We start from the raw sequence: 6,360 nt of genomic DNA on the forward strand, positions 1-6,360 counted from the left end.
CACACACACACATATATATACCCTCTGGTGTTGCAATGGTTACAGAATTCACCTGCTAACCAGAATGTCAGTGGTTTGAACCCCCAGCCACTCCATGGGAGAAAGATTCAACTTGATGGCAGTGGGTTTTTTGAGCATATATAAATCCCCACAAAAAAATTTTTTTTTAAAAAAGTGTTCTGTGGCATCAGTAAGGAACTCTGGTGACATAGTGCTTGAGGCATTATTTGACTGCTAATCAGAAGGTTGACAGTTTAAATTCACCAGCCACTCTGCAGAAGGAAGACAGGGCAATTTACTTTCATAAAGATTTACTGCCTTGGAAACCCAAAGGGGCTTACCATGCGTCGAAACCAGCTTAATGTCAGAGAGGTTTTTTTTTTTTTTCGTGGCATTAGTAAAAGAGAGCAGGAAATATATAACATTTTTGCACTTGAGATGATCAGTAAAAGCTGTATATCAACAATGGTGTTTCACAGGAAGATAAACACAAGGGGGAGATAGAAAGTTTGGCTGGATTAATAAATATGTTTGTATAGTTCCAACAATTGTTTTACAAGGTCTTGAATGTTAGACTGATTTTGACAAAATGTATTGGACATAGTCATCACTCATCTGTCATTTTGTCATAGTGTGGTGGCTTGTGTGTTGCTGGGATGTTAGAAGCTATACCACAAATATTTCAAATACCAGCAGATCACCAATGGTGAACAGGTTTCAGTGGCACTTCCAGAGTAAGACAGACTTGGAAGAAAAAAAAAAAAGCAATGGAGCATCTGGTGGGTTTGAGCCACTGACCTTTTGAGTAGCAGTCAATTACTTTATACACTATGCCACCAGAGCTCCTAATATACTTCTGAAAAATTGGTTATTGAAAACCTTATGAATAGCAATCGTATACTCTTTTATATTGTGCAGGAAGATGAACCTCTCTCAGGTTGCAAGGAACTCAAAATACAACGAGGAAAGTGCTATCTCCTCAAAGTAGAGTCAATGTTAATAATGGGGATGGAGTAAAGTTTTCAGGACCTTAATTTGCTGATGTGCCACAATTCAAAATAAGAAAAAAAAAAAAAACAGCTGCAAATATCCATTAGTAATCAGGCTATGAAATGTATGATATATGAACCTTTGAAAATTGGAAGTTGTCAAAAGTAAAATGTAATGTTGAAGATCGGTAAACCAGGCATAAGTGAGCTAAAATGGACTGGTAATTGTAATTTTGAATAGGGCAATCATATGGTTGGGAGGAAGCTGGGCAATCCTACTTCTGTAGTGATACTGCCTTGGAAACCCAAGGTGGAGTCGCTATGAGTCAGGGCCGACTCGGCAGCACATAACAACAACAACAACAACAATGGTCTATTATGCAGGGAATGGCAAATTGAAGAAGAATTGTGTCACAATCATTGTCAAAAAGAACATTTAGCAATCTATCCTGAAGTATCATGTTGTCAGTGATAGAATAATATCCTAACATCTTCAAGGAAGACCAGTTAATATGACTATTTTTCAAATTTTTCTACTAACCACTAATGCCAAAGATGGCAAAATTGAAGATTTTTGCCAACTTCTGCAATATGAAATTAATCAAACATACAATCAATATGCATTGATAGTTACTGGTGATTAGAATGCAGAACATGGAAACAAAGAAGAAGAAACAGTAGTTGGAAAATATGACCTTTGTGATTGAAACAACATTGCAGTTCCCATGATAGATCTTTGCAAGACTGACAACTTATTCATTATTAATACCTTCTTTCAATAACATAAATGGAAACAATATACATGGACCTCACCAGAAAGAATACACAGGAATCAAATTGACTACATCTGTGGAAGAAGACCATGGAGAATGTAAAATTCATGTGTCAGAAGAAGGCAAGGGGATGACTGAGAAACAAAGCATCCATAGCTCACATGTAAGTTCATGAAGAAGTTAAAGAGAATTAAAACAAATCCATGAAAGTCAAAGTAGGATCTTGGGTGTATCCCATCTGAATTTAGAGACACTATTAAGAATAGATTTGATGCATTGAACACTAATGACCAAAGGTCAGTTGAGTTGTGGGATGACATCAAGAACATCATACATGAAGAAAGCAAAAGTTCATTTAAAAGACAAAGAAAGAAAAGACCACAACAGATGTCAAAAGAAACATTGATTGTTGAATAGCTACAGCAAATGGAATTGGAATAGTTAAACAGAAGATTTCAGAGGGCAGCTGGAGAAGACAAAGTAAAATATTATTATAAATGTGCAAAGACCTGGAGTTAGGAAACCAATAGTGAAAACCATGTCTGACATATTTCAAGCTGAAAGAACTGAAGAAAAATTCAAGCCTCAAGTTGCAATAATGAAGGATTCTATGGGTAAAATATTCAACGATGCAGCAAGTATCCAAAGAAGATGGAAAGAATATAGGGAGTCACTGTACCAAAAAGAATTAATTGATGTTCATTTATTTCAGGAGAGAGTATACAATCAAGAACTAATGAAATTGAAGAAAGAAGTCCATGCTGCACTGAAGACATTGGTGAAAACAAATCTCCAGGAATTGACTGAATATCAATTGAGATGCTTCAACAAACTGATGCAAGGCTGGAATCATTTACTCTTTTAATCCAAAAATTTAGAAGCCAGCTACCTGGCCAACTGACTGAAGAGATCCATATTAGTGCCCATTCCAAAGAAAGGTGATCAATAAGATATGGAAAGTATCAAACAGTATTATTATTACTCCCAAGTAAAATTTTGCTCATGAACATTAAAAAATAGTTGCAGCAGTACATCAACAAGGAGCTGCCAGAAATTCAAGTCAGGTTCAAAAGAGAACATTGAACAAGAGATGTAATTATTGATGTCAGATGAATGTTGGCTGAATATGAAGAACACCAGAAAGATGTTTACTTGCGGTTTATTGCCTACAGAAAGGAATTAATTTGATTGTGTGGATTGTAACAAACAGCATTTTTGAAGAATGTGAATTCTGTAACACTTCATTATCCTCATGTGTCACCAGTACATAAACCAAGAGGCAGTCATTCAAACAGAACAAGGGGATATCGCATGCTTTAAAATCAGAAAAGATGTATGTCAAGGTTCTATACTTTCACTATACTAGCTCTGGTAGCATAGTGCCTAAAGCACTTGACTGCTAACCAGAGGGCTGGTGGTTCAAACCCACCAGCCACTCCTCGGAAGGAAGATGGGGCAATCTACTTCCATAATGATACTGCCTCGGAAACCCAAAGAGGGGTCTTTATGAGTCGGGCCTGACTCAACAGCACATAACAACAACAACAACAATTCAGTCTTTATGCTGAGCAAATAATCTGAGAAACTGAGCTAAGCAGAATGCAACATCAAGATTGATGGAAGACCCTTTAATAATCTGTGATATGCAGATGACACAGCTTCAGTTGTTGAAAGTGAAGAGGACTTGAGACACTTACTAATGAAGATCATAGACCACAGACTTCAGTATGAATTACACTTTAACATAAAGAAAACAAAAATCCTCACAACTGGATCAATAAGCAACATCATGGTAAACAGAGAAAGATTGCAGTTGTCAATGATATCATTTTACTTGTATCTACTATCAACACTCATGGAAGCAGCAGTCAAATCAAATGACATATTCTATTGAGCAAATTTGCTACAAAATCTCTTTAAAATGTTAAAAAGCAAAGATGTCACCTTGAGGATTAAGGTGTGCCTGATCCCTACTATATATTCATCACCTCATATGCATGTGAAAGCTGGGTAATGAATATGGAAGTCCAAAGAATAATTGATGCATTTAAATTCTAGTGTTGGTGAAGAATATTGAATAGACCATGAACTTCCAGAAAAACAAACAAATCTTTCATGGAAGAAGTACAGCCAGAGGGCTCCTTAGATAGGAAGATCATGAAACTTCATCTCAAGTGCTTTGGACAAGTTATCAAGAAGGACCAACCACTAAAGAAGGACATCATGCTTGATAAGCAGAGTCAATGAAAAAAAATACCATCTACAAGATGGATAGACAGAGTGACTGTAACAATGGACTCAAATATAACAGTGATTGTGAAGATAGCACAAGACCAAGCAGTGTTGTACATATGGTCACTGTGAATTGGAATCAACTTGACAGCACATAACAAGAGCAACAAAAATATGAGAATGTGGAGAATCACTAATAAATTTTGAGCTGAGATGTGCATCATCAAATATGAACAAAGGAAAAATTGTTTTCCAACAGTCTAGGATGTTTTGAAAATGTGAGAGTAATTGCAAGGGGGGAGATGAGTTTAAAAGTTAGAGACCATGGAATATTGAACATGTGTTTTATGTGTCTGCTTTAATATTTTGAATACAGATATTGTTAATGGACAGATATGAGAGACAATGTTAACAGAAGAATTAATTCAGTTTAAAAACTTGAATGATAGCCAATTACCAGTTTAAGTTAGGTTCTGAGTACCAAAACAATTGTGACTCTATAAACAAAATGAAGAAATTATAGTGTGAGATAGGTGGAGAGTGAACTCACTTTTGGATTTAGTAACGTAGATGTTTGAGCTACTTCTCATTGTCAATCATTTTCACCACACTGTCTAATTCCATAACTTGAATCACACCAATATAAAAAAAAAAAAAAAGACTTTGTCAACTAAGTCCACTTGTTGTTGTTGTTATGTGCCATGGAGTCAGACCCAACTCATAGCGACGCCTCCTTGGGTTTCCAAGGCAGTATCACTACGAAAGTAGATTGCCCAACCTTCCTTCCCAGGAGTGGCTGGTGGGTTTGAACTGCCAGCCTTCTGGTTAGCAGTCAAGTGCCTTAGGCACTATGCTACCAGAGTTCCCATACCATATTATGAGTACAAGATAATATAATGTAACCAAATGACAAGATCAGAAATATAAGCTATCAGAGGATCCTGGACCTGATTTCTTAGTAGTCACAACATGTTTATTACTCCATAATAGACATTTATTATCTGTTTATTACTTTCACTGTGTTCAGATGCATAAAAATAGAACAAGCCCAACATTCTATTGATCTCATAATTGATATAAATAATAATGAATGATAGTTGGTTATTGAATTATTAGTATGAGGGAAGAACTGAACTATGTATGAAATTTACATTGTATCACTAATCTATATATTATCCTATAAACTGAGTAAAATTATGCTCATTTTAATTATGGGGAAATTGAAGCTCAAAGAAGTTAAATGGCATGTCTAAAGTTACACAGCTGCATACTGAAGAAATTAGATGGTATACATACTCAAAAAAGATAGTCTGGATTCTTAAAAGGTTATGCTAAAACAAGCAGCCATCTAAGAAGCCATCAACCAGTCCGTGCAGAATTCCACCAACCTAATTGTGATCAAAGAATTAAAAAGCAAAATCTGTGGTCAAGAGAAGAGAATGTATGAGAGCTTAAATTCCAAAGCACTTCGTTTGTAGAAGGTTGCAATTTAGAGTGGGAGCCCAAACTCCATTTTGAGCCTTGACATAAGTTCAGACACATATGAGTTCTTTATGTTACTTCCTCATTGCTTGCTGGCCATTAAACCAACAATGCTTAGACAAGTTCAGACAAGCTCGGGGAAACACAATTCCTCTCAGAAAAGTGTAGTTGAAAATAGATTAATTAATATGCAGAAAGGTGCCCACACAAAGAACTACAGACCTTACCTGGGCATGTCTCTATTGATTTACTGTGATCTGGATATTGCAGACCCCTAAATCTGTACTTGACCTGAGTAAGAAAAAGCTAGGAGAGTCTAGTTCCCCTTCCCTCCCTTTGCTATGTGAAGGAGAAATTGGCACAACAGGTTTCTTCTCTGCATGTTACTCATGTTATGTGATTTAAGTTAAAGTTGGGGTTCTGGTATTTTCTTGTAACCACCTTGTAACGACGACTCAGGGTCTCAGGCTCATGAGTCATACCCCAACTGCCATGTAGCCAGGTACTTAAAATTCCAGAACCAATCCTGTAACTTTTTAACTTAGAATTATGTGTATATTCCAATCATGGTCTTTTCCATGATTCTGTATTCTGATTTGTGACCGTGAAGAATTGATCTGCCACCAGTCATGATCTTGTGATTTCCTTCTGTTTCCTATCATATGTAATGAACACCGTGTCTGTGATTCATTACCCTCTGTACTGGGTACATGCTGACAGTTTCCCTCATCCAGATGATTGTCTTGTTTTTATCTTTGTCTTGTTCAAGGCTTAGTAAAAGGGTCTCTATAGGAGGAAAAAAAAAACAAAGTCACACAGCTAGCAAATGAAATGATGGGATTTGAAGGAAAAAAAAAATTATTACAATAAAAATTTTATATTTT

This window comes from Orycteropus afer, unplaced genomic scaffold (assembly GCF_000298275.1).
Source record: "Orycteropus afer afer isolate SDZICR_OR568_19922 unplaced genomic scaffold, OryAfe1.0 scaffold00701, whole genome shotgun sequence".
NCBI lineage: Eukaryota > Metazoa > Chordata > Mammalia > Tubulidentata > Orycteropodidae > Orycteropus > Orycteropus afer.